Genomic DNA, 23885 nt, shown 5'->3' with positions numbered 1-23885 from the left:
GCTGCATCCTCTTCAGTGGTGGGTTGTGCCGCAGCGCTGTCCAGTCTTCCTATTTTCGGGTACGCTATCTACAGAGTGTAATAAGGGGACCAAATATTAATTCTGCCTGCAAGCTTCAGATATCTGTGTTGGGTGCTTAGCTTGAGTGCTTACTGCATGTGTAAGGTCGTTGGCTGCTATAATAGTTACCAGACACTCATGTTGAAGACAGAGGGCTATTAATATGAAAGTCCTTGCTCCATGGACTTAAAAGATGATTCTGTTTTGCAGGTAGAAGTTTGTCCCATGAAACTGAAGAGGACAGAATCTACAGTCACTGTGCTTTGAGAATGGGAGAGAACTCTTCCCTGGGGCACTTTCCTGAATGTGCATATCGTAAAAGTAATTTCTCTTTCAGGGATCCTGCATAATCTGGCTAATTCTTGTCAGAGACGCCTCTAGCAGCACAGACAGAGGCTAAATAGAGTGTGTGAAAATACTTTGTCATGGTTCTAAGGGTCTCTATGCACAAAGAAGTTGATGCTCTTGATGGACATACGTAACATCTAAGTAGAACTGATCACTGCATAAATAAAAAAAAGTGCCTGGAAAAAAGGGTGCAGTGGATTGCCGCTAGTAGAATATCACTAAAGGTAGCAATATTCTACCGACCCTAACCCTCCCTGGTGGCGCCTAACTCTAACCAAACCCCCCCCCCTCCCCTTGTGGCACCTAACCCTTATTCCACCCCAAACCTTAACCCCCCCCTCCCCCGCTGCAAAACGTGATTTGTGGAAAAGAAAGTAAAGGGAAAGGGCGCCCCTGGACGCCAAAATTTACCTTGTTTGCCGCTAATTGGGCGCCTCAGATCACCAAAATTTACCTTCTTTGCCGCAAATTGGCCATTATAAAAGCCACGATTTGCAACAAAGAAGGTCAATTTTGTGCGCCCACATTTCCCTTCTTTGCCACAAATTGCGGTCTTACAGTATAATAGGCACCTATGGTGCCTATGGCAGTGCCGTTTTCACCATAAGAGCTCCTGCGCCCTTTTTTCCTGACACCCTTATAAGGAGCCTATTATGCACATCATTGAAATGGTCAGCTCATGATGCAAATATCAATCCAAACAAATGATACATTCGTGTACAATCGTTAGGCTCAGTTCACACTGCAGGACCTTTGTAAAAACTGATCCGTCCAAACGGAGCAGTTTTTAAAAGGCATACATTTTCCATCCGTGACCCTCTGTTCCATTACCGCGTGGTCATTCTGCGGAACGGGCCGAACTAATCTGTTCTAACGGAGCAATGCGAACGAATCCTATGGATTAACAAAGGAGTCATTCACTTCGGTTAGGATCCGGTCCGTTTAGTTCCACTGAACAGTTTTTTATGCCAGTGTGAACCACCACTTATACAGTAAAACCTTGTATTCTGAGTAACTTGGTTTAAGAGCGCTTTGCAATACAAGCAAAAAATGTCTTGATGTACAAGCAAAAAAAAAAGTATAAATGCGCCACATCATCACAATTTAGTCGATAGTTCTCCCTTTGGCACTGCAGGAATGGACTCAATTGTACTTAATCTGAGTGTAGAGATTGGGCAAAGTCGCATTTCCACGAAATCCTCAAAAGTAACTGGATAAGTTCCTTGTTAAAGCCACACAAAAAAGGTTGGAGTGAGCCAACAGGTGGCATTGATTCTGTTAGTTATAGTGAAAGTCTTGTTTACATTTTTATTTCATACTATTTTACTATAACTGTTTTTGGATTGTGAAATGAATCAAATGAGTTTTCATTTATTCTTATGGGGAAATTTGCTTTGATGTACAGTAAGAGAGTTCATTTGGTTCAGATGGTGTCAAGCGTGTGTGGCAGCAACCAGGCGAGGAGTACAAAGACATGTGTGCCTTGCCTATAGTCAGGCACGGTGGTGGGAGTGTCGTGGTTTGGGGCTGCATGAGTGCTGCTGGCACTGGGGAACTACTGTTCATTGAGGGCACCATGAGTGCCAACATGTACTGTGACAGACTGAAGCAGATCTTGATCCCCTCCATTCATAAACTGGGCCTCAGGGCAGATTTCCAACGCCTTGAAACTCCAATGCCTTGAAACACACAACTAAGGGTAAAGGTGCTGAACTGGACAAATATATCTTTAGACCTAAACCCTATTGAGCATCTGTGGGGCATCTTCAAATGGAAGATGGACAGTGGTGCAGCTAAGGAGCTCTGGGCCCCAGTTTTACATTGGGGCTCCCCAAGCACTCTATACATAAGAATTGATACAGCACATCAAAACCTACCAAGGACAACCACTGTGTCTGAGGTCCAAGAAGGGGATAGGGAACAGTTTGTTAATGATAACTACCATTCAAAGCATCTATAGAAGTAATTATTACAAGCTCAGGACCTAGAGAGAGCTAATACTGTGGTTAAGGGAAGGCCCTACGGGGCCCTGGTGTGGTTGAGACCTCTGCAACCTTTAAAGAGACACTGAAGCGGAAAAAAAATGATGATATTATGATTTGTATGTGTAGCACAGCTAAGAAATAAAACATTAAGATCAGATACATCAGTGTAATTGTTTCCAGTATAGGAAGAGTTGAGAAACTCCAGTTGTTATCTCTATGCAAACAAGCCATTAAGCTCTCCGACTAAGTTAGTCGTGGAGAGGGCTGTTATCTGACTTTTATTATCTCAACTGTTCCTGGACTATTTACTTTTCCTCTGCTAGAGGAGAGGTCATTACTTCACAGACTGCTCTGAAAGACTCATTTTGAATGCTGAGTGTTGTGTAATCTGCACATATTTTAGAATGATGCAATGTTAGAAAAAACGCTATATACCTGAAAATAAAGTATGAGAATATTTTCTTTGCTGCTAATCTTCTAGTAATTATTCATAGTACACAACCAATTCACTATATCATATTTTTTTTTCCGCTTCAGTGTCTCTTTAATGCTATGCCACTGAAGATGGAGAAGTACGAAGTCTCTAACATCCTATAGCTACATCATGGAGGAGTGGAAGAGGATTCCATGGGTGACCTGTGAAGCTCATGTGAACTCCATGCCCAAGAGAGTTAACGTGTACCTGAGATGTAAAGTACATTAAAAAATATACATACCCAGAGCTTCCACCAGCCCCATTCAGGATCATCGGTCCCTCACTATCCTCCTCCGTCTTGTGAATTGGCCCAGTAATTCGGCCAGTCGGGGTCAGTGGGCACAGGCACGCTTCCCTGCTGCAGTTGTGCAGTAGTACTGCGCAGATGCAGAACACAGAACACAGGGATGCGCACATCCTAGACGTGCATGTGCACCCCGACTGGCCGAATACAGTGCCAAATTATGGAGAATCCAACAGGCGGAGGAGGACAGCAAAGGACCGATGGGCCTGAACGAGGCTGGAAGAAGCCCCAGGTATGTATACATTTTTTATTTGCTTTACATCACAGGTTTACTTTAAAGCAGTGCTGAAAAATAATGGTGGGCATACAAAATATTAAAACTTTGGGCCCAATTTTGACATGCTTCAATTAGGGGTCTACTCACGTTTGTTGCCAGAGGTTTAGACATTAATGACTGTGCAGTGAGTTATTTTGATGCGAGAGCAAATATACACTGTTATACAAGCTTTACACTGACTACTTTACATTGTAGTAAAGTGACATATCTTCAGTGCGGTCCAATGAATAGATACTGTGTAATACAATATTTACAAACATATGATCGTGTGCTCACTTTTGTAAGATATTGTACATCTTTGTCAGTGCTCCTTTCAAAGCTTTAAAATCGACTTGACAGTCTGTATAACCTAAACCAAGACTCCCCATACAATGCGTTTCTGCCTAATAACATTTTCAGCTGGATATCTCATGAGTTTGACACAAAGGATGCTCTGTTCCTGGCAAATACCACCTACATATGGGGACCAGATTCACAGCTGCAACACCTGAAAATTCCTCCTTATTTCTTGGATGAGACACGGAACAGATTCCCCAGCAAGCACATAGTAAACCAGAACTCCTAGGAGTATGTAAGCCCCTTACACACTCCTAGGAGTTCTGGTTCACCATGAGCTTCTTGTATAGCCCCTTACACACTCCTAGGAGTTCTGGTTGACAATGAGCTTCCTGTATAGCCCCTTACACACTCCTAGGAGTTCTGGTTGACAATGAGCTTGCTGGATATCCCCTTACACACTCCTAGGAGTTCTGGTTCACAATGAGCTTGCTGGATAGCCCCTTACACACTCCTAGGAGTTCTGGCTCAACATGAGCTTCCTGTATAGCCCCTTACACACTCCTAGGAGTTCTGGTTCACCATGAGCTTCATGTATAGCCCCTTACACACTCCTAGGAGTTCTGGTTCACCATGAGCTTCCTGGATAGCCCCTTACACACGCCTAGGAGTTCTGGCTCACAATGAGCTTGCTGGATAGCCCCTTACACACTTCTAGGAGTTCTGGGTCACCATGAGCTTCCTGCATAGCCCCTTACACACTCCTAGGAGTTCTGGCTCACCATGAGCTTCCTGCATAGCCCCTTACACACTCCTAGGAGTTCTGGTTCACCATGAGCTTCCTGTAAAGCCCCTTACACACTCCTAGGAGTTCTGGTTCACCATGAGCTTCCTGTATAGCCCCTTACACACTCCTAGGAGTTCTGGTTCACCATGAGCTTGCTGTATAGCCCCTTACACACTCCTAGGAGTTCTGGTTCACAATGAGCTTGCTGGGTAGCCCCTTACACACTCCTAGGAGTTCTGGTTCACCATGAGCTTCCTGTATAGCCCCTTACACACTCCTAGGAGTTCTGGTTTATCATGAGCTTCCTGGATACTCCCTTACACACTCCTAGGAGTTCTGGCTCAACATGAGCTTCCTGTATAGCCCCTTACACACTCCTAGGAGTTCTGGTTCACCATGAGCTTGCTGTATAGCCCCTTACACACTCTGAGGAGTTCTGGTTTATCATGAGCTTCCTGGACAGCCCCTTACACAATCCTAGGAGTTCAGGTTCACAATTAGCTTGCTGGATATCCCCTTACACACTCCTAGGAGTTCTGGTTCACAATGAGCTTGCTGTATAGCCCCTTAGACACTCATAGGAGTTCTTTTTCACAATCAGCTTGCTGGATAGCCCCTTAGACACTCGGAGGAGGAGTTCTGGTTCACCATGAGCTTCCTGGATAGCCCCTTGCACAATCCTAGGAGTTCTGGTTCACCATGAGCTTGCGCTGGGTTTTTCAAGTCCCCATAGAGCCATGTTAATCAATGCCATGCACTGATGAGGACCAACCAGTCTGTATGCATATTAGATTATTGTGGCTCTGTACAACAAGCTGACACATCATTGCATTCCAGTGGTTCTGAAGGTGTGTTTAGCTATCAGGGACCACAAAGTGATGTTTTGTACATTAAGCAGTGATGCATTGTGGGACACTTCAGTTGCTGACCCCAACCTGAATAATTGCAAATACCTTCCATTTTACGAAGGCAACATTCTGTCTTACATGCGACATGCATCACTATTACAGACCAGTCTTTGTCCTCTCTGTACATCATGCCAGATTCCGTCATTTCTTTCAGCTGCACAACAGAATGTACCATTTAAATGCACCAGTCCAGCACAAATCTTTAGTTTGATAAAATTCTGACAGTTATTCTGTGGCAGTCTGACAGATTGTTCCAGGTTACAAATTCATCTACTAATGCTTTCTATTCATAAACCCAGCATGCAGCCATCTATTTTTAAATAGAAGGGGAAAAAAAGCTTTCACATGGTAACCAAAGAGATGTGTTAGTCAGAGATGCGAGAGACTTTGATGTATAACCCTGGCATTATAGAAGGTGAAATCTACAAGCTATTTGCCATTTGGGGTTAACTTTTAAGAGTTTTCCAGCTGTTACTTCAATACAATGATCGCATTACGCACAATGAACAGGAAAAGTCAACCTAATCTAGACTGAGAGGGAAAAAAAGAGCAGGAGAAAAAAAGAGGAAAAATACTGAAGGATAGTACATTGAATGGCTAAAGTTTATATAATTACTATCACTGACTGGAGACAAACAGGTGACATCACTAAAGTGCTGTACCACACTGCCACCTCTGAGAAGAATCTGCCAGTGTAAGGACAGAAAAAGTACAGAACCTTATTCATTAGCTTCCTTTGTTTGTTTTTTTGCTCTTTTTATTGTTAAACTGATTGTAAAGTGTGCTTATGAGACTAGAACGTACAGCAAGGGTGCATGCTAAGCAGTGGTGGACCTACCATTAAGCCTCCTGAATCACGTCATTCAGGCGGCAAAATCTAGGGTGCAGAGTTTGGACAAACAGTTTTGACCAGTTGGCGCCTGGCGCCTGCCTCCTCTCTGCTTTCCCGTCTGCTTTCCTGGCACACACATTACCCTCCTCTTCCAGACATCCCCTAATCTCCGTGCTCATTCGATCGGTGGCACCTACCGACCTCCTCTATGACATCATAAGCAGGCGAGGTGTCGCTATATGGCTCTTATAGAGGCATGCTACTCTTAAATCCCATTACCGGCGAGTGATCACCATGGCCAGTCAGAGGGAAGCCTTGGCACGTGACCAATCAGGCTGCCAATCACAGCTGCCCACTGTTCTTTTTGCTAACTGGTGTCATGGTCTTGCAGGCGGGACCACATCACCATCGTTGGGCCAATCTCTGCACTCAATCAGTAGCAGTGAAATCTGACTGGTTGCATGCCAAAAGCTTCCCTTCTGACTGCCCATGTTGATCTCTCACCAGTGATGGGCTTAACATGAGGTAGATAGATAGATAGATAGATAAATAGATAGATTTATCTATATATCTGTGTTACGGGGGGCAGGGGGGCACAACCTCCAAAGTATGCTTCAGGCAGCAGAAAGTCTGGGACCGGCCCTAATGCTAAGGTACAGACAAGCAATCTCATGGCACTCTGAAACAGAGATACACAGCTCAAACACTCAGGTCTCATATTGACCTGAGGAAGCGGGCAGGTCCCGTGAAACGCATTGTCTTTTTATTAGTGTCTAACAATAAAAATCTTATCCTGTTATCACGAGGAAAGACTGTTCCTATTACTTACCTCCACTCACTACACATTGTATCACAATTGCGGCGCCTCCTCCCATCTTGCAGACAAGCAATCACTTCCACAGACATTTTACATGAATAGAACTCGTGGTCAAGCAGGTGATCAGTTTGATAAAGTAATCAGTTTTGAAGCCTCTGTTTGGCTGATCACGATCATATGACCATGTCTCACTTCTGTTTCCTGTACTAATCTACACAGAAGTAGAGGTAACACGCAATTGTATATTCACCACCATCCATTCAAAAACTTACAAATCAGTTCTAATTGTTCAGATCGTTCTCATGATCCTCTATGAATTCTTCTCAAGTACAATTCAATCCAATAAACTGAATTTCTATTGAATAACCAGATCATCTCTGCAAAGCAGATATATCACCATGCCTGCAGTCAGTTGTGTAGCTAGAGACTATGGGGCCCCATTGCAAAATGTTAATAGGGTCTTTAGATCTAGACACTCTTTAGCAATGCCACCTGCCCTACCCTATGGGTATGAGTTGACTGGGAAGTTTACATTTTCATCAATGTACACTGTGTATAGTCCATAGGCGCTGAGGCAATGTCAGAGGGTAGAGAAACAAAGGAAAGTTAATAGTGAGCACATCATGTACCATCTGGGCACCTTCATCTCAAGGGCCCCATAGCAGTTGCTATGGCTATTGCTACACCCCTGCCTGCAGTCTTACTTTTCAGAACTGGAGCTCTGTTGAGTCCCATCAGGACCATAGAATCAGCTGGACTTCCTGGTTTGTATTCCTGATCAAACCCTCCATGTGCAACACACCTAGCCTGTGCACCAATACAGAGGCTGGAGAATGCTTGTGTGGGTCAGTGATGAGCAGGGCCGGGCCGAGGCAGAGGCGAGAGAGGTTCCAGCCTCAGGGCACAGTGTAGGAGGGGGTGCAGAGAGAAAGAGAATTAAGAAAAGTGGATACATGACAGTGACTGCAAGCCAGATAACTAGAGATTAAGGTGTTAGGGGGGTTGGGGGCCCTGGGCCGCCTCTTAGTCTAATAGCAATCAGTGTGTGATGGCTGGGGTGAGAGGGATGGAGGGGCGTACTTTGGTGTCTCAGCCTTGGGTGCTGGAGGACCTTGTCCCGGCACTGGTGGTGAGTCTATAGTCAGGTCACAGTCAGACTTATTTAGCTTCAGGAATCTGTCAAGGCTCAACAGGAGTCCATTGTGGAAAGATTATATAGCAGGTATGGTAACCCGAGGTGAGGCTGCCATAGTTATTTCCTCTTACACAAAGCAAGTTGCTTGGCTGTCCCCGTGGCCCTGTCTCTGATATCTCTGATTAAAGTCTGACTGGATTAATCAAAGGTTTGTTTCAGGGTTTGTGACTCAGACACTACTAGAAGATCAACAGGACTGCCAGGCAACTGGTATTGTTCAAAAGGAAACACTGGGTTAGTGCAAGTGCGGAAGGAAAGCAACATTCTGCTAATTACTCGTGCAGCAAGAGAGATTTTTCTATATAGTCCACTCACCAAAAAGAGTACAGGTGCCAAGTCAATTTTAGAAATTCTAAGCTGGTAGCAGTCTAAAATGGAAAGATGATCTTTTGCAACATTAAGGGCCCTTTTCCACAGGAGACTGAAGGAGCTAAATTCACTGCCCGTCAGCTGCTACCCTGTACCGGCGGGGCGCTTGCTTGCACTCGGCAGGGGCGTTGGTAAGGCATCCTCTTTATGAAGACACATCTGAACTCAGATGCATCAAGTCTTTCATTTCCTCAAATGAAACCGTGACGCGTTGTGTTACTAAACCCCGACCCATCGGCTTAGCGTACCAGCTGTGTTTTTGAATCCAGTACGTGGTGGTGGCATATGAGTTTGATTGGAGTAACACGGTGACCATAAGGAAACTGACTCTTCCCCTAGCCTTTTTGTACACCTGCTACCTACATTTTTTATGGTTTTTAACCTATTTAAACGGAATTAAACATGGATTTACACTATTGGAAGCCGGTCTTCCATTTTATTCTTTATCACGCATCACCTCCAGCCCTGAGAGGATGGACGAGAGGCCGACATGTATACTGTTCCATCACCTGGCCTATCCCAGAAAGAGGAGGCGTGAGCCTGGGAGTCGATGGGAGGGGAGCATACACCCCGAATGCTGTGACTGGTCTTTTCGAGACCTCTACATCCGGTGAGTGGTTTCCTGAAGGGGGGAAAGATTGATGCATGCATTAAGTTTCTACACCAAGAGCGCAATGTCCTAACTTTATTACTTCTGTACTACTGGCTATAACCCAGAGACTGTGTTGCAGCACATGGATATTGAGATAGAAGACGACATTATTGCTGGCTTTTGTGAGAAATATCCCCTTACTTATTTGGGACTTCACTGGACTGCATTACAGAGAGCAAGCACAGTTTTTTTGTATTTTAAAATTTGAATACTGTCAACTGGGCATTGAAAGTTTGAGACCCCGTGCAATGAAAATAGACAATGGATATTATTTAAAGAGACACTGAAGCGAAAAAAAAATTATGATATCATGAATTGGTTGTGTAGTAGGGGTAATTACTAGAGCATTGGTAGCAAAAAAAATATTCTCATATTTTTATTTTCAGTTATACAGCTTTTTTTTTTTTTTATAACATTGCATCATTCTCTAATATTTGCAGTTTACACATTACTCAGCATTCTACAGGCCCTAAAAGTTTTTACAGAACAGGCAGTGAACTTTTGACCTGTCCTGAACTGAAAGAAAAACACAATACAGCTGAGATATCCTAATCAGAAGTCAGAGCTCAATGGCTATTTGCATAGATAACAACTGGAGTTTCTTAACTCTTCCTGTACTGGAAATAAATGCTTTATTTCTTAGCTGTACTACACAACCAATTCATTATATCATAATAATTTTTTTCGCTTCAGTGTCTCTTTAAAAACTCAACTTAGATAGCCAGAAAGTAGATATTATTATTTAATATTGATATAACACCAACATCTTCCGCAGCGCTGTACAGAGTATATTGTCTTGTCACTTAACTGTTCCTCAGACGGGCTCACAATCTAATCCCTACTATAGTCATATGTCTATGTGTGTATCGTGTATGTATTGTAATCTAGGGCATGTTTTTAGGGGGAAGCCAATTAACTTATCTGTATTTTTTGGGCATGATGGAGGAAACTGGAGTGCCCAGAGAAAACCCACACAGATATCAATACATTTGATAATAAACCTTTGAAATTTTTTCCCATACATGTGACTAATACTACAGATGTAGATTTTTAGCACCTATAACAACTCTCCACATGAAGCAAGAGTCATTGAGGGTATAGATCACACAAGAGTCAATAACCTTTATACCTGAGTTTTCTCACTGCATGTTTTCATACCTTATCAGTGAATCAGTGAAATACATTTTCAGCTACCGCAAGCAAAATATGACATCCTAAGTGTAAGTTATTCAAAGTACTTTTTCTCTTGCTAAATGCTTAAAACTCAGGAAAAGTAAACTGAGTAATGGCCATGAGACTTTAGCATAATTTTCCAATCACTTGATTCACACTGTGCATGTAGCATAACGCAAGCAGTTATAATGTGTGTGAACTGCAATGGAGACTCCACACAGAAAAAAATTTAAACGCATGCATGCAGCGAGTTAGAGTAACACGATCCATTACAACGCAGAGATGTGAACAGTCCCATAGAATTGTATGGGCATTGAGTTGACATGCAGAATTATTGTGCAATGCAACTGAGCACTGTGAACCCGCCCTTAAAGTAAACCTGAGATGGGACAGGAGAGGAAATGTATACGGTAAATACCTGGGGCTGTCTTCAGCCCCCTTCAGCCTGGTCCCTTCCTCAAAGTCCTCCACCGCCTCTGTTCTTCTGCAGTCGGCTTGGGTAAGTCCGCCGGTCTGGAGACAACTGCGCATGCGCAGCCTGGCCCCCTGCATGCCCCCATTGCACTCCCGTCACTGGTGCGTACTACTGCGCAGACACGGAACGCTACCGGCCAAGGGAACACGACAGGGCAGCGCGCTTCCAGACTGCGTCTGCAATGGCTGGCTCTGACTGGACAACTTACCGTTACCGGGGCCGATTGCTGATGAATGGAGAGGCGGCGGAAGACGTCAAGGGAGCTATCAGGCCGGAGGATACCGGTAACTGCCATTCCTTTCACACTACATTGGTTGCATTGCAAACTAGTTCAGCATGTCAACCCAATGCCCATAAAATTCTATGGCTCACATTATTCAAGCTCATGCAGGCTTTAAATTAGGCCTCTTTTCCACGGACTGTTGATAGGCAGTGAAATGCCTCTCAAACTCTCACAACTGCTCACTGCTGCCTGGCAACTGTTTGCTGCTGCCTGCTAACTACTCACTGCTGCCTGGTAACTGCTTGTTGAGCACACAGCTCAACAGTCCATGGAAAAGAGGCCTGAATGTCTGTGTCTAGTCTCCATTGCATTTCACATACATTATAGTGCGTGCATTATGCAATGCGCACAGTGTAAATCCAGCCTTAGACTAGATTGACACTACCATTTAAAAAATATTGGGAAGGAACGCTGTATCGTCATTGCCACCAGTTGTTTCCCCATGTTACGGGGTCCAGTTAGCACAGTGATTTCCCAAAAAAATTACCATGGGACGCCCATTAGAACGGCCAACAAATTCTGCAAGTACGTAGGTATCTCCCGCCAAACATGATGGCATTGGAATGATGACATCCAACACCATAGCTTTATAAATCAATAATAATAATAGTGTTAACACTGTTATTGAACCTTGTGTCCGCAATTCCGCCATCGTTGCCAAGCTCGCCCATTGATGGGAATGATGGTAAATGCCGGCATATAATGCCAGTGTGATATTAAGCCTTATATGTACTTAGATCATTCATACTTTGCAGGAGGAGAATGCACACTTTGCAAAGGAGAATGTGGATTAAAAAAATCATAGGGCCTCACAGTGACATTTCAATAGTGGCCCCCAGAGCAAGGCTCACATGAGCAATATACACGCTGCTTATACATGATCAAATATTGGATATTGGAATATTCCCTCACATGCAATGTGTATAGCAGACATATAGACATACATCTATAAAGTGGGACATTTATCAGGAGTGTCTAAGACAAAATATTAGTAGGCTTTTAGAAATCCATGCAGAAATGTCTCAGACAGCCTAAGAAATCAGTAAATAGTGCAAATTCCTTCTAAAACTGTTGTAAAATAAATGGAGCTAGGAGGAGTCTCTCAGACAGTGCAGTGCATGAGGGGAATTGCTGTTGCTGAGGTAACCAACACACCTGCTGTATTGATAGCTGCAGGCTCTGAGGAGGAATTAAGCAGGGGGAGGAGCACCACACAAATCATGTCTAGCCTGCACTCTGCAATCATGTCTAGCCTGCAATTATATATCTGTAGAACTGCTATCAAGCACTTCTTAATCTGCGCCAGTTTAGGGATGGATTTGTACTTTTCTTAACTGTAGTGCAACTCTAGAAATCCACACTAAATTGCCACTATTACCTAGGATTTAAGAAGGTTCTTATTATCATGCAGAACTGTTCTCCCTGCTAATTAGAACAGATTACGAAGATAAAACTGTGGGTAATGTGTTGATAAATCTCCCCCACAGGGCAGAGGAACACAAAAAAAATGAACACATTAAGGACCACCTGGTTCCCTCTGCTTCCGGGGCTCCAAACTAATCACCACTACCCCAGTATCCATCACAATCCAAGCTAGCCAAGGTGAACAGACATGCAGTATCTCTTGCAGAATGTCCATGTAGGAGGAGATAATTAATTATAGCAACTACTACAGTGAAGTGAATAACACTACAACAACAATTAGATACAAATAAATAAAAAGAAATAATATTAATTACTTTGTAACTAATGCTGGGCATACACGAGTCGTTTTGTTTTTTTGTCAATCAAACCGCTGATGGCTCGATTGATAATTTCCGTCAGGTCCGATCACCGCGCGGATCGATTCCCCGCTTGATACCCGCAGGCGGACAAAGGCAAAAAACGAAAGGAAGATAAGGAGCGCCTGCGGGGACGAGCGGGAATCGATCCGGGCGGCCGCGGGGATGAGCGGGAATGCGCCGGCATCGAGCCAGCGTTCCGTGTATTCCCTGCATCAGAAACAAATAGGTTTGGTCCAGAAGTTCAATGACTTTTCTCTTAGCTTGCCTTGGTGCCTGTACGCAGAACAATCAAATACAGTTTTTATCTTTATTCAACCAAAACGATCAAATAGAGAAGAAATCAAAAATAATATTTTTTTGATTGATAAAAAACAATCGATTATTCAGTTTTTCCGATAAAAATCTGATTGGCGAATATGGTTTTATGGTAGCACTGATAAGATGCATATGTTTTTCAGCAGTTTTCTACCAGCTGGTTTTCTACCAGCTGACTTGGACATATTGTGCTATTACTGTATTCCTGTATATACTACTATCTTTTGAAAATAAAATTTTTGAAAAAAAAAATCTGATGGGATGTGTTGAAAAAATTAGGTTGATTGCTTAATAAAAAATATAAAATGAATCGTGTAAGGCCACCTTGAGGTCTGGAACCCACAGGAGCGCTTTTGGCAGCGTTTTGGCAGCACTGCGATACGCTAGCAGTTTGCCAAAACGCTGGGCTAATGTTAATGGATGGGGCAACTTCCACAGGAGCGTTTGCGTTTCTCAGAAACGCAAACACAGGACGTGCAGCATTTTCGGAGCGTTAGCGCTTCAATGTAAAGTATTGAACCGCTAGCGGAAACGCTCAGCAAAACCTAAACTGAGCGGTTTTGCTAGCGTTTTGCGGTTCAGCACACTGTAACAAAATGAAAAATAATTCACAGGACCAATCAGGATAAAAACGCAAAACGCAAAACGCTAGGCACCCGCTGGGGAAAGAAATACAATGTTGCAAAACACGACCAAAAACGCGCATGAATCCGCTTGCAAACCGCTCAGACAAAACGCTAGCGGTTGCGTTTTGCGTTTGCGGTTTTCAGTGGGTTCCAGGCCTTAGACTGATTTGAAACAAAACTGCCAGCCTGGCACTGAAAATGGTGGCTACGCACATTACAATGTAAAAAAAAAAAAATCGATTTCACAATTTTGATCTTTTGTTCATTCAAATGAAAAATTAGACTCTTGTAACCAATCTACCACACACGCATGTTCAATTTTGACACAATCACAACAAAAACAATTGAATAAAAGATATAAATTAGACACAATAATATACACATTTTCATTTTTTAAATGTGTAATTGACCTTACATTAACAAATCTATTTCTCAGTTATTTCAAAACACTACATTTATCACAGTGAAGAAATACATTCTATGTAATGTGTCACTTTGACAAATAAAGTTGCTTTATTCTTGAATATAAACTTAAAATGCATTAGGTCAAATTACTTTCTTTCAACCCACCACAAACCATTCCATTTCTGACAAAATTGATCTGATTTTTCTAACCTTTCCAATTGATTATTATTGGGGAAAAAAACAATTTTTTTTTTCGAATTTATAGATTTCCAAAATATTTTCTCTTGATTTTTTCACACAATCCATTGTTTTCATATAATTGGGGTAAAATCGAACAGAAAAATTGTAAAATGTGTAGCCACCATTAGTGTCACTGAAAACACTCCTTTGCCTTTTTCCAGAGCGTGATGTGGATTGCTATGCATTGTGAGTAAATCATAATAAACTGATGTACAGTTTGCATACTGACAGTGTGGCATAGAAGTGAATGATAGACCTCAGCTGCTGCAGAGCATTGTAGTTAGTGACAATCAAGTGCTGTGCATATCTCTGTGAAGATCATTATGTCACCCCTCTCCAGCTCTGTGGTTCTTTCCCCCCACCCAGCCTATTGTGGAAACTCTCATTTTCTGCTCAGCAGGTAATAATGGAAAGTTCTGAACTGTTGTGCTGCAGTGTGTATGTCCTGTAGCTGGTAATGACAGAGAGCAGGAGGAGGATGCTACTCATACCTTTGGAGGGATGACTCCTATCAGCCAAGGGTGCTGTCTGTAGGGACAGGGTGCCTATGCCTGTGGCTCCCACCCCCAGGTGGTGGCTCTGTGGACCTCGAACTAGGGGAAAACCCTACAACAGCCGCTTTATCTGAGGGCTTAGATGTCTGAGGTGGAGCTTAGGGCGGCTCTGAATAGAGCACAGCTGGACTGAAGGCTCCAGGGATGGGAGGGAGTGCTTCATGTTACTCCTCTCATTCTTTGGCATTCCTGTGAACTCGCACAGGGTAGCAGGCAGCACAGATGTGAGCGCTGCTGGGACAGTCTGACATTTATCATCATATTACATCCAGGGGAAGAATAGATACAGCCACCAGATAACAGGGCAATGTGCTGGCTTGGGTCCTGAGAGCTTATCCAGCAAAAAAAGGTCTGATTTTCTGGTGACGCAGAGCCACCACATGTAACTTTTTATGTTTCTGCAAAGATGCAATACATTATATATATATATATATATATATATATATATATATATATATATATATATATATATATATATATATATATATATATATATATATATATGTGTGTGTGTATATATGATTTATTATTATTTATAAATCATTACCTGCTACTATTTTACATTCTGCTATCCACTGTATGACTCCCATATTCAGAGAAGTATCATCCACCAGGCAACCAAGGCAGGTGCTTTGGGCCTAGTGGGTGTCAAGGGGCCCATCTACTACCTTCTTTAACCCCTCTTCACTTAAGCTTACCACAAGAGGGCCCCAAATCTACTAGATTTTAACTTACCTGGGGCTTGTTGCAGCCCCCTGGAGTCCTCCTGTGCTCACAATGTCTTCCTGGTACCCTCCAGTAAGTAGCGGCGTCCCCTGCAAAGCCGGCCCATCGCTGAGAGTTGCAGGATACTGCACATATGCGGCCCCAAGCTGCGCACCATGACTCATGGCGACGGTCCGGCTTTGCGGGGGTCGCCGCTGCTTACCAGAGGGAACTAGGAAGATGTTGTCACAGGAGGACTCCAGAGGGCTGCAAGAAGCCCCAGGTAAGATAAAATCATATTTTTTCACTTAAATATTCCTTTAAGGTGGCCACACACAGTACCATTTTTTTTAATTTTTTTTTTTTTTATTCACGGAAACCGATCCAATTTTGCCAGCATGTACTGTGACATACTAAAGCAGAGTACAATCTCCTCCCTTCAGAAATTGAGCTGCAGGGCAGTATTAAAACGTAATGACGTCCCCAAACTCACCCCCTAGACGGCCTACAGCGCTGGCAGTCCTGACATCTGTTTCAGTTTTTTTACATAGTATATAGTTTTGTCACAAGCTGTTCCTCAGAGGTACTCACAGTCTAATCTCTACCCCAGTCATGTTTCACTATTATAGTGTATGGCCAATTTAGGGAGACGCCAATCAAATAGTTCACCACTAAATGGTTTTTCCCCTTATGTAATCTCCAGAGCAATTTTCACATGTCAGCGCTCCTCTCATTCATTAGCCAATAACTTTATTACTACTTATTACAATGAAATGATCTATATCTTGTTTTTTCCACCACCAATTAGGCTTTCTTTAGATGGTACATTTTGCTAAGAATTATTTTATTGTAACTGCATTTTAATGGGAATAGTGAAAGAAAAATAGAAAAAATTTAATATTTCTCAGTTTTTGGCCATTTTAATTTTAATTTTAAATTAAAATGTGCTACTGTGGATAAAACCCACACATTTTATTTGCCTGTTTGTCCTGGTTATTACAATGTTATAATATGTCCCTAGTACAATGTATGGAGACAATATTTTATTTGGATATAAAGGTGTATTTTTTCCGTTTAATCACTAACTACAAGCCCATTTGCAAGATTAGCAGTAATATATGCTCAAGACATACCGTATATACTCGCAAGCAAGCCAAATTTTTGACCCCCCAAAAGTGGGCCAAAAGTTGGGGGGTCGGCTTGCTTGCGAGTCATGGGTGGGTGGGTGGATAGGTGCTGTCCCTCCCCGCTCCCCCCGCGGCCACCGCTGCTATTACCTTAGGCGGCGCCGCTTCCTCTATCCCCGTCCTCCTCCGGTAACTCATTCACACTTCACAGCAGCGCGCCCCCCGCTGCTGTGATGACGCAGGAAACCATAGAGAGCGGTTCCCATAGTAACGGCATCGCCGCTACAGGAAGCCGCTCTCTATGGTTTCCTCGTCATCACAGCAGCGAGAGGCGCGCTGCTGTGAATGAGTTACCGGAGGAGGACGGGGATAGAGGAAGCGGCGCCGCCTAAAGTAATAGCAGCGGCGGCCGCGGGGGGAGCGGGGAGGGACAGCACCTACCCACCCACCCACCCATACTGGGGCACTATGCTAGCTATATGGGGCACTATGCTAGCTATATGGGGCACTATGCTAGCTATATGGGGCACTATGCTAGCTATATGGGGCACTATACAAGCTATACTGGTGCACTATACAAGCTATAATGGGGCACTATACTAGCTATAATGGGGCACTATACTAGCTATAATGGGGCACTATACTAGCTATACTGGGGGCACTATACTAGCTATAATGGGGCACTATACTAGCTATACTGGGGGCACTATACTAGCTATAATGGGGCACTATACTGAGCACTATACTAGCTATACTGGGGGCACTATACTAGCTATAATGGGGCACTATACTAGCTATACTGGGGGCACTATACTAGCTATACTGGGGGCACTATACTAGCTATACTGGGGGCACTATACTAGCTATAATGGGGCACTATACTAGCTATAATGGGGCACTATACTGAGCACTATACTAGCTAAACTGGGGCACTTCACTAGCTATACTGAGCACTATACTAGCTATACTGAGCACTATACTAGCTATACTGAGCACTATACTGAGCACTATACTAGCTATACTGAGCACTATACTAGCTATACTGAGCACTATACTAGCTATACTGGGGCATTTTACTAGCTATACTGAGCACTACCTACCTATACTGAGCACTATACTAGCTAAACTGGGGCACTTCACTAGCTATAATGAGCACTATACTAGCTATACTGAGCACTATACTAGCTATACTGAGCACTATACTAGCTATACTGGGGCATTTTACTAGCTATACTGAGCACTACCTACCTATACTGGGCACTATACTAGCTATACTGGGACATACTGGGGGGATCACGTGGCCAGCGTTTCCTACCCCCGGCTTACATGAGGGTCAATCATTTTTTCCTGTTTTTTGGGGTAAAAGTGGGGGGGTCGGCTTACATGCGGGTCGGCTTGCTTGCGAGTATATACGGTACATATCATAAAGTTGAGTCCCTAAGGTAACTGTAACGATTGTGGAATTCTCTCCGTGATCAGCGCACTAGATGTGCGCTGACACTGCGGAAATCCTCCACAAGCGTGTAGAGGGAAATTCCTGTCGGCAGGTGGAGCTGTGGAGTGCAGAGGAACAGCTCCTCTGCCCTGCCACAGACGCAAGACAGGAATTGTACGAAGGGAAGAAACGCAGGGCAAGATAGCCCTGAAGGAGAGAGAGCAAAGCGACAGAGGGTATGTGTGTGCACCAATCTAGTCGCCAACCCACGACAGTGCATACACAACCATGAAGAACAGGAGAGAAGGCAATCGCCAGAGATGGCGATTGCTAACAGCGACACAAGACTGAATAAGCACAGATGAGGAATGTATGTATGTCCACCAATCTAGCCACCACCTGCGACGGCGAACACACAACAAAGGAAACCAAGTGAGAACGCAATGGCAAGAGAAGCGATTGCGAAAGAGAATGAGCACAGGGACAGATTGTATGTGTGTGCACCAAACTAGTTGCCAACCCGCAACGGTGCATACACAACAGCAGATATGAAGTAGGAGCGCAATCGCGAGAGAGGCGATTGCCAGAGGTGACACAAGGCTACAGCAAGGCGGAGCACGAGAGTAGCAAAGGCACAGCAAATCATACAATGAGAAGGTAAGGAAAATAACAAACGCTAACTAAACGCGAACACCGCACTCATTTGCAACAGTGCACGCATTTATGCGCGGTCTCCGCATGATAAGCACAACAGAGACAAGCACACCTAACTAACCACCGACAGACAAACATGAAACAGAGGACGCGAGCGCTTGCTTAACGGTTACCTCACTAAGCCTCCAGCAAGCGTTCGTAGCAGACAAGACAGATACACGAAAACAGGAATAAGTGAGAGAGACGGATTCACAGCACTAGCGCAAGGCGAGTGCGATCCAGGCAAGACAGATTAGAGGAGATAGCTGGTAGCAACCGCTGCTCCAGCTATACTCCAAGAACAAAGATCAGAACGATCTCCTGTCGCCCACCGCTGGGACAGGACAATCGCAACAGACAAACAAAACAGATATGCAATCCTAACTGCACTAGGGAACCTGCCTAGTGCAGTCCCAGGAATTACTCTAGGCTAATCTTCAAACAAAGAGCAAGGCTGACACTCCAAGAGTGTTCCACAGGACTAACCCTTATGACCAGCAAAGGACTCATAGCTCATAGGGAAACATAGCTCTTTATATTGCCAGTCATCAAAGGAAGCAGGTAGAGGATTTGCATAACGAGTGTATGAAAATTCCTCAGCAGCAAGCTGCAATACTGACAAAAGGTCTCTCTTCCAGAAACCTGCAGAATGCAGACCTGAACAGTGGTCCAAAAACTGCCTGCACGAGCGGATCCTCACAGTAACTATTTATGTATTGTTATATATATATATATATATATATATATATATATATATATATATATATATATATATATATATATATATATATATATATATATATATATATGTATATATATATATGTATATATATATATGTATATATATATATATGTATATATATATATATATATATATATATATATATATATATGTGTGTGTGTTTTGATTTAGTAACTATGGGAGAGTGGGGGAGGTAAGGGATTAATTTTAATGGGGGATCTATTTATTTGTATTTAATGTAATGTATTAGGGTGTATTTTTACTATTTGGCCACTAGATTCCCCCCTTCCCCCCCTTAGTTTATTCCTGTGTACAGTACACAGGAGGTAATGTGTGCATGCTTTCACTTTCATTTTCTCAGTGACCACCGGCATCTCATTGATGCCAGTGATCATTGATTACAGGCCCTTTGATTGGTGAATGGGAACTGTGTTCATTAACTAACTTATATTGCTGCTTTGTCTTATTCGCTTACACATTTTTAAGACAGTGCACACCTCCAGCCAGGCACTTAAACAAATAATTTCACTATAACACGGGCAAAAGCTAAGGGAGGCTGGAGGCTGAAGAAGGTACATTATTTATACTTACACAATCCCATTTCCAACTATTGGGACACTTCCTCTCGCACACAGGGCCGGCCTTAGGTTTCACAGCACCCTGAGCGAAACCTGATTTTTGTGCCCCCCCTTCATCCTTTGTGTGTGCGCACACACGCACACACGCACACACACACAGGCCCATATGCAATTCACCTTTTCTCCTGAGTTACCTCCTAGGACAGTGGTTTCCAACCTTTTTGACGTTGTGACACATCACGCCAAATGCTCAGATCTACATGACACATCACATATGTATAATAGAAAAAATACTATTAATAACCACGAATGGATGGAAAGAGTGCATTATCTTGAATACACTTAAAAATGAAGGCTAGAACCTCTCAGGAATATTAATAAAAACGTGGGACAGTTAGCTGCCCCCCCCCCCCCCATTTAGAATGATAGCAAAGCATCGACAATTTGCACCACGCATTATAGCCGCATTTCGCCCCCCCAAAAAACGCCCTCAGACTCAGTATAAGTAGGTAGCCAAGTATAGGTGCCCCCAGTATAGGATCTCATGTGTAGGTGCCCTCAATATAGGTTGCCAAGCATAGGTGCCCCCAGTATAGGAAGTCAGTTTTAGGTCTCCCCACATAGCTAGCCTGGCGTAGGTGCCTCCAATATAGGTAGCCAGGTGTTGGTTCCCTCAGTAAACGTAGCCAGCTATAGGTGCCTTCAGTATAGGAAATCAGGTGTAGGTGCCCTCAGTATAGGCAACCAGCTATAGGTGCCCCCTTGGAAGCCGGCACCCTGAGCGACCGCTCCAGTCGCTCAGGTCAAAGGCCGGCTATGCTCACACACCAGCCCTATAGTCAGGGACAGTGGTACAATATATACAGGTGAAGTTCGAAAAATTTGAGTATCGTGCAAAAGTTGATTTATTTCAGCAATTCAACTTAAAAGGTGAAACTGATATTTCAAGCCTTTATTTTGTTATAGTTATGATGATTATAGCTTACAGCCATAACAAATAAATAAATTACTAATAGATCTTGAAAAATGAAAAAAGAAAATAAAAAAAAAATGTAAAAAAAGAATCCATATTCATTACCTTGGAAAGCACCTTGTGGACAGCAAATGATCCACTGTACTTGAGCCACTGTACTCGGGGCAGCTAATGTAGCGCAACAAAAATGGGCGTGCGCTTAATAGTGGGTGCCCAGGCCCCCCGGCTATTAGTAGCCACGGTTTGCATAGCGGTCGACCATTTTTGTCATGGGGGGGGGGTTAAGGCTAGGTACTACAGATGACGAGTTTATGAGTTGAAGGGAAGGGGGTTATTAGGTGCGTGGAGGTCTATGTGTGAGAATAGGGAAAGGTTAGGTCATAGTGAAATATCGGTAAATATTACCGATATTTCAGTATATCAATTAAAGAGAAACTCCGACCAAGAATTTAACTTTATCCCAATCAGTAGCTAATACCCCCTTTTACATGAGAAATCTAATCCTTTTCACATCAGACCATCAGGGGGCGATGTATGAATGATTCTGTAGTGAAACCCATCCCACAAGAAACTCTAAGGACCGTGGTACTCCTGGCTCCTCCCCCTGTTAACCCCCCCTCCTCGCTTTCTGCACAGGCAAACTGAGAACAAATGTTATTCAGTTGGCTAGTGCAGGGCATTTCAACCTATTCACTAATTGTACCACTTTTATCACCTGATAATTTTCAAGTACCACCAGTGTGCCTGCGCAGTAGATTGGACGTGATCGGGCTTGGCTGTTACTGCTGGAGCCTGAACGGAGAGCAGCTACTGCGCATGCGCACACACCGACAAGGAGAACTTTGGGGCTCCCAGCCCTGGATCCCATCTACTGAGGAGGAAGGGGGAAGCCTCTTTAGGATACAAAGGTCTCCCCCTCCCTGAGGTAAGTACCCCCGGGGGCACTTTTTTCTTACAGGTACACTTTAAGAAGAAAGGGCATATAGGAGGGGAAAAGTAGGAGGTATTGGTGGGGAAAAGATTACAATTCGATTGCTAGCCTACAGATTGTCAGTATTGGCAATCTGGAGGTAGATTGCCAATATAGTTAGGCTTGCAAGTTCCTCCCCCCCCCCCCCCCCCCCCCCTACTCACCACAAAGTTCGGCTCACCCTTGCTCACGCCTTGCTGTGCTGCCCTGCGATATAGTTCACACACCTCATCATCGGTAAGCCAGCCGCAGTGAAGAGACAGCTAGGCAAACGGAGCACGGTGACGGCGCGTATACTTCAAATGCAGGAAGTGAGCAGTGATGTCACTTTCTGTATCTGCGCCATCACTGTGCACCATTTGCCTGGCTTGTCTCTTACCCACTGATCTGACGTCTGAAGTATGCTGCAGAGCAGCACAGCAAGGAGCGAGGGAGGAGGAGCCAAACTTTGTGGAAGCAGGACAGGACCAGGACAAGTGGCATGCGGGCAATAAAGTGGCAGGCAAATCTGGTGTGTACCACCTAGCCAACAGCAAAGTACCACTGGTGGTACGTGTACCACAGGTGCAAAGCCCTGGTCTAGAGAGATTAGCCTGTCTAATTAGGCCTTATTAGCAAGTAAACAGCAAGTGTAAATTAGGGCTGTCAGGTGTGTCACTCTGTGCCATAGTTTGGGCTAATATGTAAACACAGGAGGTTAACCCTTTTGTGTTCCTACGACACCAGAAAATAAACACTGCAGGGTTTTTGTAAGATTTCTGCAAGTTGTAACAAAGAAATGTTTTTCTTTAAAGTTATTATACTGTTGCCTAATGTCTTGTCCTTAGAGTAGAGAGGAAGCTCTGAGTTTAGGTCCGCTTTAAAATCTGACATAATCAACAGCTTTTTGCACTAGTCCATCTCCTCACGATGGAGTCTCAGGGTTTCCTTTGTTTTCAAAAGCATTTGCTGAATTTCCATTGTTAAGTCTAACTGCCAAAACAGTGTGCAAGCGAGTAGGGAGGCTGGCTGGTATCTTACTATTTTGGCAGTTAGACTTAGCAACTGACATTTAGGAAAGTCTTTTAAAAACAAAGAAAACCCTTAGAATCCCCAATGAGGAGGTAGACTAGTCCAAAACATGTCTGTTTTGAAAGATTTTAACTGCTTACTTTTTCACTATAGTGGTCCTTTAAAAATGGTAGTTTGATAACAACCGTCAGGTCGGGATGCACTGCTGCATTGCTGAGCTTATTTCAGTAATATTGTGGACTTGTACTGAGGAAGCTGTATAATCATCATCTTTTCTATTTTTTCTATTTTTTGAGTCTAGACAGAAATTGTTAGAAACTGCGCAGTTTATCAAATTGGCTCATGTGCACATGATACAGTAGAGTGGTGGGAGTTGGGAGGTTCGGGGTACCCCTTGGGGTAGCGGGCAGGATCATGCGGATGGTGGGTTGTTTGGTGGGAGTTACTGCATATTCTATGCTTTTAGAATTTTGATACAAAATTAATAAAGTTTTGCATTTTTTGAATTACA

At 43.6% G+C, this 23885-nt stretch overlaps 1 protein-coding gene across 2 annotated transcripts in view; it reads right to left on the bottom strand.

Annotated features, from left to right (window-relative positions):
* The window catches only part of SERPINF1 (serpin family F member 1), an 88918-nt gene extending 73701 nt beyond the window's left edge, over positions 1 to 15217 (bottom strand). The window contains exon 1 of one of the 2 annotated variants that reach the window (XM_068270074.1): positions 15078 to 15217. The gene's annotated coding sequence lies outside the window, so the exon portion shown is untranslated. Of the gene's footprint in view, positions 1 to 9142; positions 9164 to 15077 lie in introns of those variants that run through there. The other variant, XM_068270075.1, reaches the window with a different exon arrangement.
* Positions 15218 to 23885: the final 8668 nt, after the last annotated feature.

The sequence above is a fragment of the Hyperolius riggenbachi genome, chromosome 2 (assembly GCF_040937935.1).
Source record: "Hyperolius riggenbachi isolate aHypRig1 chromosome 2, aHypRig1.pri, whole genome shotgun sequence".
NCBI lineage: Eukaryota > Metazoa > Chordata > Amphibia > Anura > Hyperoliidae > Hyperolius > Hyperolius riggenbachi.
The sequence above is the reverse complement of the archived record's forward strand: the minus strand, read 5'-3'. Positions and strand labels throughout refer to the sequence as shown.